Raw genomic sequence first — 14,350 nt, forward strand, 5'->3', positions numbered from 1 at the left:
TAAACAATATACTCTGTTCCCTCCTTGGACATAAAATGTAAGTGGTTAGGAAGGGAAAGAATTAGGAATTCAGCAGCAGGATTTCTTAATTTTCAGTTATTGGTACAAAATAAAAATAAGTGCCACGGTAAAGTGTTATTTACAAAATGCAGATGCAGTTAAGATATTGACAACTCTACAAATCATTTGATTAACAGTAGTTCTAGATCCGTTTTAAAGGATCAACAGTTGATTACTCAGGCAACAATGTCTTTGTTTAAACTATATACAAATTGGTGGACAAATTTAAAGACACCAATTAAACTCCTTTTCCCCAGAAATTGTCATGTTCACGTAAGGGAATAAGGCTAAAGCATTTTCAATTTGGAAAGAGGCAGGAAGGTCGCAGACAAACTTAGATCTTTTTCAATTGAAAAAAAGGCTGCTATTGTGATTCTTTTTTCCTGCTTCCCAGCCAAAAGATGGAATGGCTGGTTCCCAGGTGAAAAAGCACAGAAACAAAGACATGGTCAGGGATCCTTGGCGATGGGTCTGTTAATTGGCAGCACATGATTAGTGAGAAGGAGAACAAAGATGCATACAAGGCAACAATAGGAACACACTGCCCCACCAGGCACTATCAAATGCAAGTCTTTGCAGACAACAAATTTGCCAGTCTGTTTTGAAGTCGATTTATTCCGGCAATTAATTTTCTATCACTCCATGAGGCAAACCATGCACATCTTATCACTATAACTAATTGAGGGGACATTCTATGTTTGGCGCAGCTACACCACCTGCCTTATCCTAAACCTGCATCTCCCCATGTTGCATAGGCTACTAATACTCACATCTCCTCCCAGGGGTATTATCAAGGTCCTTATCTGAATTAAAAACTGAATAGGAGAATAAAGAGATATTAGAGTTGAGTGGCACTTGGGATTGGGGCTGCTGTTCATTAGATTTATACCAATGCCAACTGTTTAAACTGCTGATATGATTCAATTTATCATAAATGTTGTAATAGAAGCACTGTAACTATCGTCCATCAATCTGAAATGCTGATGTTGGTTAATTAGGTTTGCAAACAGCATTAGTTTTTTAAAAATGCAAGGAATTGCAACGTGGCAAATATATTTGGCCACTAGCTTGTTTAGAAAATAGTCAGGAACTATACCTTGGCAGCAGTTTTCAGATGGGTCATCTTTCTTCACTTTCGGAGCCAGGATCCTGGGGTTCTGGTGCTGTCAGTTGTCTGCTTCAGACAGCACTTTTAATAATATGGCAGGAAGTTGAATGTACCGGTGCAGGGTCAAGACCCCTCCATTATATGGGAATCGTTCAACTCAAATTCCTTTCATTTATAAATAAAAGGAATGCACGTGGTGATCTTGAAACTATTGTGCACTGTGTGAACAGTCCCCGAGGAAGCCTGTTGTGCTGGCAACCGTTCCCAATAAATGATAAAGATGTGCAAACGTTAACTATTTGAAACAAATTAGACTAGTCCACAGACCACAGTCTGTTCGTATTGGTGGAAATGTGTCAGCCTCAATAACAATCAGCACGGGAGCACCTCAAGGCTGCGTGCTCAGCCCCCTGCTGTACTCACTCTATACCCATGACTGCGTAGCGAACCACAGTGCGAACTCCATCATCAAGTTCGCTGACGACACCACTATTGTGGGGCGTATCACTGATGGGGATGAGTCAGAGTACAGAAGAGAGATCGAGCAACTGTCCATATGGTGCCAGCGCAATAACCTGGCCCTCAACACCAGCAAAACCAAGGAACTGATTGTGGACTTTGGAAGGAGTAGGAGGGGGACCCACAGCCCCATTTATATCAACGGGTCGATGGTTGAAAGGGTCAAGAACTTCAAATTCCTGGGGGTGCACATCTCTGAAGATCTTTCCTGGTCCGAGAACACTAACGCAATTATCAAAAAAAGCTCATCAGCGCCTCTACTTCCTGAGAAGATTACGGAGAGTTGGATTGTCAAGGAAGACTCTCTCTAACTTCTACAGGTGCACAGTCGAGGGCATGCTGACCAGTTGCATCGTGGCATGGTTCGGCAATTTGAGCGCCCTGGAGAGGAAAAGACTACAAAAAGTAGTAAACACTGCCCAGTCCATCATCGGCTCTGACCTTCCTTCCATCAAGGGGATTTATCGCAGTCGCTGCCTCAAAAAGGCTGGCAGTATCATCAAAGACCCACACCATCCTGGCCACACACTCATCTCCCTGCTACCTTCAGGTAGAAGGTACAGGAGCCTGAAGACTGCAACAACCAGGTTCAGGAATAGCTACTTCCCCTCAGCCATCAGGCTATTAAACCTGGCTCGGACAAAACTCTGATTATTAGCAACCACTTTCTGTTATTTGCACTACCAGTTTATTTATTCATGTGTGTATATATTTATATCATGGTATATGGACACATTTATCTGTTTAGTAGTAAATGCCTACTATTTTCTGTGTGCTTAAGCAAAGCAAGAATTTCATTGTCCTATACAGGGACACATGACAATAAACTCACTTGAACTTGAACTTGAACTAGTCAAGACAGCAGGAATACTCATTTACCTCACTTTGCATGTGAATAGGAACGTTTCTTTACTGTATTGTATTCTCCCAGATGCACAAAAACAAAATCCATCAACTAGACAAAATTGCTGGAGAAACTCAGCGGGTGCGGCAGCATCTATGGAGCGAAGGAAAGAGGCAATGTTTTGGGCCGAAACCCTTCTTTAGACTGATGCAGGGTGGGGAGGTGGGGGGGGGGGGGGGGGGGGGGTACGGGAAGAAGAAAGGAAGAGGAGGAGCGAGAGGGCTGAGGGAGAGCTGAGAAGGGGAGGAGACAGTAAGGGCTACCGAAAATTGGAGAAGTCAATGTTCAGGCCACTGGGATGCAGACTGCCCAAGTGGAATATGAGGTGCTGCTCCTCCAGTTTCCGGTGGTGCTCACTCTGGCAATGGAGGAGGCCCAGGACAGAAAGGTCTGATTCGGAATGGGAGGGGGAGTTGAAGTGCTGAGCCACAGGGCAGTGCAGATACACCCACAGAAATACATGAGGTGATAGTAATTTACTGGTGTAAAAGATCAAGCAAATACTCCATGTCACTTAAATAAGGTACACTTGTACTACTAGATCTTGTTACATTCATCTATCATCTTAATGGATCTCTGCAAACCAGCATCTGTTACAAAGTGGAAGACACATTTGTCATTTGGACAGCGAGATCCCGGAAAAAAAGTGATAATGCCCTGGATGCATAATAAATGTTGCTTGAGGGATAACACTAGATTGAATACTCACTACTTGATACAGTACTAAGGAATATCTTGTGTCCAAGTGTGGTTTGGTATAATTTTTCATTAAAAATTTGACATCTACAACAATGCTTTCATTGTTAGTAGGTGTGCCACCTGGTTTTTGTCCCAAGTGCCTGTTTGGGCACCTGGTCATAGATTAGCTTAATAATAGTTCCAAAGAATAGTCATAAACCAAAAGCAAAGTTCGACACATTATACTTGTTCAAAATTGGTGTAAAAATGACCAGAACCTTAGATACAGCAGGAACTTAATTGGGTTTTTAAGACTTTGCTTTAATTCTCAGAGACCATTCCAGTCCGAAGAAGGATGTCGACCTGAAATGTCACCTATTCCCTTTCTCCAGTGATGCTGTCTGACTAGCTGAGTTACTCCAACTTTTTGTCTAATTCCAGTTCTATCTATTGTTTTCAATCCTTTCTATCATTGCAATGATGCAAGCTATTAGCATTTGAAATACTTCTTGTTGCAGCATCTTAAACATACTGAACCAATGTTCGGTATTGGTATATTATTGTCATGTGTACTAGAATACATTGAAAAACTTTGCTTTGTGTGCAATCCAGGAAAATCACACAAAACATGAGTGCAATCAAACCATGGGCAAGTAAAAAAGGTAGTCCATAAAGACAAACATCCTCCTAACCTGGACTGGAAGTATTAGGGGGATTGCATGCCCAAGGTAAAAATGAACTAGTCGGGATCAGGGAGTTAGAAATTAGGATCAGACGATCTAACAACATTCAAGGGACTAAATATCATCCAGACCAATACAAAGTCTGCTTGATCAACTACTTAAATACTGACTCCCTCTTCTACTCCTGCACAGCAGCCAATTGCCATGGCCTTTTTGACAGGACCACAAGCTTTACCATCTAGAAAAACACACGAAGCAGGCACATGGGAACAGTATCATCTGCTATTACATTCCAAGTCACACAATGCTGAATTTTAAAGTATATTGCTTCATAGTTTTTGGACCAAAATCCCGTAACACCCTTCTTAACAGTACCATTAGCAGAAAAGGTTCAAGAAAATAATTCATTGTCCAGCTGTTCTATGCCACAAACTGGGTGGTCCACCTTTCCTAATCATTAGACAAGTGGCCATTTTGTTTTTGATCAATAAATATAAATATACGTTTCACATTTGAATCCTGCTATTAAACTCTCCAGAGATAGTGCACCATAAACCAAGCAACTAAATGACAAAGATCTCTACTTTTTCGTTTTTGTTTTATTGCCTTTGCCTTAATTCCTTCTCTTTTCATCCATGCTTTTTTTTTTTAATTTTCTAAATTTTATTTCACACGGATACAAATAACTAGAAGATACAAGGTTCCACAGCCACCAAAATTTCTAAGCTCAAATAATATTGAGTAATTTCATTTTAACCACACCAAAACTCATCTTTGCAGCAATTGCTGTTCCATGATGTCTTATTCAATTTGATTTTTCAACATGCTCACAATTATTTATTGCAATAAGCATATGGAAGCGAGTCCACAACAAGGAAAATGATGAAAAAAATGTATGCACAGATTTGTAATGATGTCCTTGTTTCCTGTAACTGTTACTTCGAAGCACTTCATTGGCCAGCAAGAAATACAGACTTGATATTCAAGCCAAAAGCGCCTCCAGTTTTCTAGGTCCCTGTGAAAGTTGACATTTGAAGAGCTATTTATGTGTTCTGGTTGTGAATGCTAATGATCAAATGTTTTCACAGTTGGCTTTCTCGTAACTTAGCAAACAATCATGATCCATTAAATCTTTCATTTTAGCAATAACTTCCCAGGAAAAAAGTATTAGCAAAAAATAAATCCAAAAATATACCGATTTCCATTGACAAAAACATTGCAAAATAATTAATGTCCAATACTGTGGGGAAAATGTTAATAGCCAAAACCTTGCAAGAATTAAGAATTGCATTACATGTCATATACCCCCAGGGTCCAGTCCAAGTAGGTTTGTGCAATAAATAACAAAAATCAAGTGCAAAAGCTAGAATATCATAGTTTCATTGAATTTGATGATTCAACTTTTTTGTTTGACTTAATTCCAGTTGTAGAATCATCGACTTTAAAAAAAGAATGCATGTAACCTGAAAATTAGAACCTAAACAAAGGAATAGGAAAATAAAAGGCAGTCGCTTCATTGAGATTTTTAGATTTTAAATGTGATGGAGCATACACAGTACAAATGGAGAGCTCAACAAAAATAGTGACCTTTCAATAAGTTCCACCCAATAAGTTCTAACATTGAACACGTGAAGTACTTTGAAATATTGTGAATGGCCTACATTTGCACCTATCTTCCAGACAATCTCAACACCCCAGTAATTCACATACAAGAAACATAGGTCTATGGAGAATACCCATCTCTCTTGCACTATATTCAGTCCAGGATCACCTTGACAATAAGAATTCTTATGTCAGGATGCTATTTATTGACTACAACATGGCCATCAACACTAGAATTCAAAATAAGGTCATCCTTAAACTTCTGGATCTTAGCTTTGGGTTTTGGATTTCTTGACTGGCAGATCTCAGTCAGTTAAAATTGGTCATAACATTTCTGCTACCCAGACCTTCAACATTGGTGCCCCCAGGGTTGTGTGTTCAGTACCTTGTTCTGCTGTACACTGAAGAATACGTGGTCAATTGCAATGCCAACTCAATTTTTAAATTCACCGATGATACCACCGTCGTCAGCCGGATCTACAATATGACAAAGTGCAGGAAAGAGATCGCGAACCTAATGTCATGATGTCTGGATACTAATAATACTGGTTGTTGTCCAAAAAAAAAAAAAATGAGGAGGTGAACATAACCCTGGCTTCATCAACAGCTGTTGGTCGACAGCTTCAAGTTCTTAGGCAGCCATATCACCAGGACCCTAACCTGGTCCCTTCACACAGATGTGGCAATCAAGAAAATGCTCCAGCGCATTTACTTTCTTAGGCATCCAAGATAATTCAGCATGTCCATGAGGATTGGCTTGAAGCTCTACAGATGCACAATGGAAAGTATTCTGACAGATTCTGGCATTTCAGCCTGGTATGGCAACTGCTTAGCTCTTGACCGCATGAACCTGCAGAGAGTGGTGAACACCGCCAAGTCCGTCATGATTTGCTATTTCCATTCATCCAGTTCTTCGCGCGCGGTGCTTTGCATTGGGAAGGCTGGAAGTATTATCAAGGATGCCTGTCACTTTGGCCATTTCCTATTCTCCCGTCTGGAGAAAATATGAACTTGATAGCTTGGGCGTCCATACTTCAGAATAGCTTTTCTCCCATTGCTATCCAACAGCTGAACTAATCATCTCTTTCAAAACCCCATTCCTAGAAATGCTGCCACGTACTCTTAACATTACCTTATTTGGTCATCATTGTACTTCAATACTATTTTGCATTACTCAAACTTTGCATTACAATCTTGCACCATTCTGCTGTTTGTATTTTTCTTGTATTTATCATTACTGCATGTATGTTTACTCTGTGAGCTTGATGTGAACATTACATTTAATTGCACCCTGGTGGATATGACTATCAACTAATCTAGCTCTTTCAAAGAGCTGGCATTGGCATGATGAGCCAAATGGCCTCCTCTCAAACTGTAGAATTCTATAGTTTTACAAATGTACATTGTGAGTCGTTGGTTTGTCAGTTTTTTGTCGGTGAGCTGCCAGCAGGGGTCAGGACAGGATATCATACATCATTTCAGTCAAGTGAGTCAACAAGCACTGTGCATTTCTGTAAAATCATCGTTGGCTGGGTCACCTGAGCTTTGCATGCGCCACAATTGTATTGATGTTTGCGTATCAATGTAGACTTTTTACAACCCGAATGTTTTTCTTTTTAACCAATGGGCCAGAATTCCATCGCTCCGCTTTTGAATTAGTGGTGGAGGACTGCGCTAATGCAAAAAAAATGAGAACCTAAGCAAATTTAGGCATTTCAAATGGGCTTACTGAAATATACTTAACATTATAGTTATTAATGTTCAAAGTAGGCAGGTACAGTATATGGCACGTTGTGATGGGATGTGACATATTAAAGACAACCTCCCGTTCTAACCTGAAGGGCTAAGTTTAGAATTAAATTTAAAAATGCTATGCAACATTAATGTTTTGGCCCTCATTTTGTATATCTCCTTTATTTTCACTGCATCCTGAAGTAGCGGTGATGGTTTTTCACCAGATTGTTTAGATTGTATTTTGCAGCTGTGATCTTACCTCCAAGTCTAACCATCCTCAATGCTCCAGAGTGCAATATCCCATCCAATAAAACCTTGAACTTAAAAATAAACAGCTTCTTATATGTAGAAGGCAATACAACTCTCAGTCATCTGTGAGCAATTTCAAAATTGTGCTGGGGAAAAGCCATTCCTAAACCTCAAAAGAACAACAATTGACATTCCTTGTGCATTTTGCTGTTACTGGACTAAGATACTTTTTAGTTTGCTCTTTACCAATTATCCCATTGTTTACCTTGTTACAGTAATAAAACTTGCTTTCGCATACTACCTTTCACAACTCCTAATATTAACAAAATGTTTTAAAGCTAATTAAAATACTCTAGAAACTGTTTAAATGGAGGAAATTCAGCCAGTCTAGCAAAGTCTAAGTTGATTAATTTCCGTCCTGGGATAAATTAAGTTCAATCCTATCATATCGTTTTTTCACAATTATATATGCACTAAAATGTTGATAAGGTGGCACAGTGGTAGAGTAGATGCACTGGAGACCTTGGTTCGATACTGACTACAGGTGCTGTCTGTGGAGTTTGTATGTTCTCCCTGTGATTTTGTGGGTTTTCTCCAGTGCTCCGGATTCCTAGCGCATTCCAAAGATGTGCAAGTTTGTATGTTAATTGGTTTCTGTAAATTGTCCCATGTGTAGGATAGAACTAGAGTATGGGTGATCACTGGTCGGCACGGACTCGGTGGGCCAAAGGGCCACTTTCTACAATGTATCTCGGAATTAAACTAATCAAGCTCCTTCAGAATTTTGATGGTGCCAGACTAGCAGAGTGACCATACTATTGGATGTTATTCACGCACCCCAAAGAACTTTTCTTTTTTTTTTTTAAATAGAGCTATTGTAAATTTTCCAGCGAACCTAGTGAGTTTGAACGGAGTAGAAAACTGAGCAGTAGTGAGTTCAAAAAGGAAGCAGGTGAGTTTCAGCTTGCAAATTTCAGTTTGTCAAACAAACTGAAAATGCAGGCGCAAGCAACTGCAAATCTTTGCTCAAAGACAAAACACAAAGGAACTCAGCAAGTTATAGGCAGCACCCTGGGGGGATTGCACAAGCAATATTTTGGGTTGCTCCATCCGTTAGACTAAAGGAGGGTCTGAAGAAGGGTTCCGATCGGAATCCTTGCCTATCCATTTCCTCCACAGATGCTGCCTGACCCTTTGGATTCTTCCAGCACCTTGTGTTGACTGAAGGGTAAATGTACGAGCACTCCAGATACCAGACTGCTCATTGGATTCCAACTCCAACCACACACCTACCCATGTTCTTGAACCCGGGTTTTCCCAATCCAAACGATGGCTGCACATCTGTTTCACACTCTCAGGAACAGATGAGATTATTGGATCTGTAGCGAGGAGGACTAAGGATAACAAGGACTAATGAGCAAGCCATATGCGGAACCGTTGAGTGTTCTGAACAACTGGATACCAGATTATCTGAGTTTTACTGTAAACTTTTCCAGTGATGTTAGTTGTCGTTAATAGTTGGCCAGAACATCAGGTACTGATGAACTTTATAGCACAAAGAAGTTTAAATCGAATTCAGATCCATGCACATTTCCAGCCTTTCTGTTACAATTTTTTAGCAATTAGCTTTCTTACCAATATAAAGCTCGAGTTTTACTTTTCACTATTTCAAGTAAATTTGTTTTAAGGATGGAGATACATTTCTTATTTTAAATAGAAACAACTATCTGGAACAGCTACTCCAGTCGGAGATTGATGTATAGCTGTGAGCCAATGCTGGTGTTTCTGTCTACAAGCATGACTAAAATTCATGACATTCAGCAGCAGGTAGGTATTTATATTTGTGATGATGACTATTCCAGACTGAGCTTCCTGTCTGGTGCGCACCACACCACTTAAACAGGCCATATACCAGTGACTACAAACTAGACTGAATCCACAATTGATGCAGTTCATTTTTCCACAATGGAGAGCTTTCTCACTAAGGATATTCAAAAACGATTACCCTGCTACACCTACCACAATTTTCCCTCTGCTCCTCCAGGACGTTCAAGTACCTATTGTTCCATTGCAGCGAATGGCTCACCGACGTTTCCTAATGGTTGGTTTTTGGAGAATTATGTTCTGCATCAGAAATTTAAAATTGAGATTTCAGCTGGCATATACAGTGCATTCACAAAGTATTCAGACCCCTTCACTTTTTCCACATTTTGTTCATTACAGCCTTATTCTAAAATGGATTAAAAAAGAATTTTATCATAAAAAAAGAAAAAACAGTTGTTTAGAAATTTTTGCAACGTAATTAAAAATAAATAACTGAAATATCACATTTACATAAGTATTCAGACCCTGTACTCAGTACTTTGTTGAGGCACCTTTGCCAGTGATTACAGTCTCAAGTCTTTTTGGATATGACGCTACAAGCTTGGCACATCAGTATTTGGGTAATTTCTCTCATTCTTCTCTGCAGATCATCTCAGGCTCTGTCAGATAGGGTGGAGAGCGTCGATGCACAGCTATTTTCAGGTCCCTCCAGAGATGTTCGATCGGGTTCAAGTCCAGGCTCTGGCTGCGCCACTCAAGGACATTCACAGATTGTCACAAAGCCACTCCTACATTGTCTTGGCTGTGTGCTTTGGGTTGTTGTTCTGTTGTCCTGTTGGAAGGTGAACCTCCGCCCCAGTCTGAGGTCCAGAACGCTCTGGAGCAGGTTTTCATCAAGGATCTCTGTACTTTGCTCATTTCATATTTCCCTCGATCCTGACTAGTCTCCCAGTTCCTGCCGCTGAAAAACATCCCCACGGCATGATGCTGCCACCACCATGCTTCACCGTAGGTATGGTATTGGCCAGGTGATGAACGGTGCCTGGTTTCCTCCAGACATGACACTTGCCATTCAGGCCAAGATACTCTGGTTTCATCAGACCAGAGTATCTTGTTTCTCATGGTCCGAGTCCTTTAGGTGCCTTTTGGCAAACTCCACACGGGCTGTCCTGCGCCTTTTACTGAGGAGTGACTTCCGTCTGGCACTCTACCATAAAGGCCTGATTAAGGGAGTGCTGCAGATATAGTTGTCCTTCTGGAAGGTTCTCCCATCTCCACAAAGGAACTCTGGAGCTCTGTCAGAGTGACCATCGGGTGCTTGGTCACCTCCCTAACCAAGGCCCTTCACCCCCGATTGCTCAGTTTGGCCGGGCGGCCAGCCCTATGAAGAGTCCTGGTGGTTCCAAAGTTCTTCCTTTTAAGAATGAAGGAGGCCACTGTGCTCTTCTGGACCTGCAATGCTGCAGAACTTGTTTTATACCCTTTCCCAGATCTGTGTCTCAACACAATCCTGTATCGGAGGTCTACAGACAATTCCTTCGTCTTCATGGCTTGGTTCTTGCTCTGACATGCATTGTCAACTGTGGGACCTTATGTCGACAAGTGTGAGCCTTTCCAAATCATGTCCAATCAATTTAATTTATCACTGGTGGACTCCAATCAAGTTGTAGAAACATCTCAAGGATAATCAATGTAAACAGGATGCACCTAAGCTCAATTTTGAGTGTCATAGCAAAGGGTCTGAATACTTCTGTAAATGTGATATTTCAGTTACTTATTTTTAATTACTTTGCAAAAAAGTCTAAGCACCTGTTTTTACTTCTTCATTCTGGGGTATTGTGTGTAGATTGATGATAAAAAATTGAATTTAATCCATTTTAAAATAAGGCTGTAAAGTAACAAAATGTGGAAAAAGTAAAGGAGTGTGAATACATTCTGAATTCACTGTATGTAAGTTTGCTTAAGTAAAATAGTTGGCTTACATTATTGATGGCTAAATGCTTAATCAGTCTTTGCATGCTGAGTTTGAGATGTACTTCAGATAATTCAAACTTTGACATTGATGGCATTCGAGAATGGTATAAAGCATGCAGAAACTTAAATGCTGGTGGCAATTCTCAAAGACAAATTGATTTTTCAGAACACGCATGCCCTTTACCTTTAAACTGGAGGTAGTTACATGCCCCTCCAGCAAACAGCTCTATTTTTTCTGGCTTTAAAAGTTTGGACATTCTGAGTGTTATGGGCATCTCATTCTCTCATGAAGATAGCTTGTCAAAGAGATGTGTTTCCATTTGTTCCTGAGTAATGTGAATGCAGGCCTCAGCAGGAGTCTGCTCAAACTAGTGGCAGATACCAACTATGGCAAGATTTGAGATTGGCACAATGAAGCTAAGTGGAAACCACCACTTTTTGGGGGTAATTTGCAGCAATCATTTTTGTGGTGATGTACACAATCCAGTCTTAAAGTACAGTCCCCCAAAACAAATACAAGTCTGAGAACTATTTATAAGCCAATAAGCCATGTTAGAAACACCATTTTCCATAGGTACCCATATGGTATTATTTTACGTACACTGCTGTAATTCTTTCATTTAATCAAATATCACCCTAACATTACCCATAATTAAAATAATCAAATACATCAAATGCATCCATTATTAATGAATATCACAAAACATTTTATTATTATTACAATCTTGAAAAATGTTTTTAAAATGTATGGGAGAATTTGCATTAAATGAGATTAACGTAAATCAGGTCATTCATAACCTGGGGTGTCCCTGTATTCCACTTTGGTTGGAATGATGGGCACCATAACCTGTCTTTGAGATCAAATTAATCTATTCAAATGCCGATTAGAGAACATATTGCAGAAAAATTGTGTTGGAAGATGAATATGTTATAAATAGTTTTCAATTGAGAAAATATTTTTTCATCGTTTTAATCAATCAAGATTTAAGTTTACTTATTCATTTTTCTTCATGACTTAATCAGACATCTGCAGCAGGTTCTACCATCCCAGGCAATGGTTAACCAAGTATAACAATCAAACCATCTTTGGGGCCAAATGGTAACTGTTACAGGCTGAAACCATTTGCTACAAAATCTGACTTGAAGGATTTATGTAATAATCTGATTAAGGTGTCAGGAACTGGTGGAGCCTTTAACGAAAGAAGAATTAGGACAGCTTGCAACCAGTTACTTAATGAGCTATTTCCATAATTCAAACATATTTGAAAAAAAAAACTTATTTATAATATCTCACCAATGGCAGCAGCATGGACATTTCGTATTGGAATAAATACATTGCTTTGACCAAAGAGGATTATAAGAGAAACGGGCAATGTAAAATATTGCAAATCTGTTCTTAATTCATCATTTCAACAATAGCCTTTGCAGGTACAAAGTTTAACACTCAAAGATAAATTTGTGCTGTGATGATTTTTAAATTATTCTTTTTACTTAATACACTTTCACTTTGCTACAAAGTACTTATTTCCAAAATAGAATATGTTTTTCAGGACTAATATCAAATAAGATTAAGTTTTTTGTCACTTAGGTGATCTTATTCTCATAGATAAGTATTAAAGAAAGAGTGACAGAGAATTCCACAAATTGCAATGTTTATTCCTACAATATATATAACTGAATAAAACCTATTCAACATTTAGATTTTTTTTCAAGTTGATACCCCCATTGTTCAGATTTGAAGCCTTTCATCAGATAAATAGGAGCCATAATTGAGACTTTTGGGCACCACAGTACAAGCTTACTGGATCAATTAATTGTGTGTCAGCATTTACATTCAAATGTGGTCTACAATGTAACCACAGCAAATCCCATACCAAAGCACTTACATTTAATGCAAATGGCTATTGTAATTCTCCGCTGTAAATGAGGCACATCTTGATCTCTCTGCATGCAATAATCAACCAAGCAATGAATTTGGCTGAATACAACACAAACTGTTGTAAATCTATACCAGAAACCCAACAATTTGTTTTTAACAATTGAACCTAATTATTGACCCTGCCTCTTTGCACAAACCTAATACAACATGTTAATCAAAACTGCCAACCTAAATAGGTATATTCCGAATATTAAACAAATGCACTTTTAAGAACTATAGAGGGTAAATCGAATGAATGAATGAATTAAAAAAAGAATGATTCATCTCTGCATCGGTGTCTATTTTTAGGATTAAGAGTTGCAAAAGTTGAATTTGTCAGGAAATAGATCTAGAGGTCATGGAGCAATATTTCTTTACTTATTTTTTATCTCATGTGAAAAAACTGTCATTTAATTGATGCGTTGGCACTACAAAAATAATCTAATCCCGACAATTAACTTAATCCTAGTCATTTATCAGAACAGATAGGTGAAACTACAATAAATTATATCCCTTCATTTCACATGCTACATTTTGGAGCTGTAATGTGGATTTTGTTTTGGACAATTAGGACATTTTTTTTTTTTTAATGTATTTAAAATACACACAAATACAATTCAGTATAAATGTGAAGAGACCTTGACCATAACTGAAGTAAATAAGCAAAAAAAAAAACAAAACTTGTTTGATAAACTACCAAACTACCTTTAAAATGTTTCTAATCCCACAGCAATACTTTTTGATTTCATCAAATGCAATGAAATGAGAAAAGTAAACTCTGCATATGAAATAAGACATGCGTTTACCTACACTGGTAACTGGTTATTAGATTTATAAATAATTAATATCAATGAAATCTCTTATCAAACAGTACACCGAAAAATGTACAATTAATAATGTTGGTAAACCAATGTGATTCTGTTCTTCACCATTTTAGTAGAATCATTAACAATAGAATTGTACATCATGTACAGCACTGAAACTAGCCCTTTGCCCAAAATGACCCATACCAGAGTTTGTACCTCACATAAGCTTCATCATAACCCTCTATTCCTTCTCGTGTTTACATAGCTACCCCTAAACTTAGTTTACTAATG

The 14,350-nt window shown here is 38.8% G+C and overlaps 1 protein-coding gene across 3 annotated transcripts in view; it reads right to left on the minus strand.

The window, feature by feature from the left end:
- LOC116966568 (A disintegrin and metalloproteinase with thrombospondin motifs 3-like) overlaps positions 1-14,350 on the minus strand; it is a 110,894-nt gene that overhangs the window by 49,031 nt on the left and 47,513 nt on the right. The window lies entirely within an intron of this gene.

This window comes from Amblyraja radiata, chromosome 37 (assembly GCF_010909765.2).
Source record: "Amblyraja radiata isolate CabotCenter1 chromosome 37, sAmbRad1.1.pri, whole genome shotgun sequence".
Lineage (NCBI taxonomy): Eukaryota > Metazoa > Chordata > Chondrichthyes > Rajiformes > Rajidae > Amblyraja > Amblyraja radiata.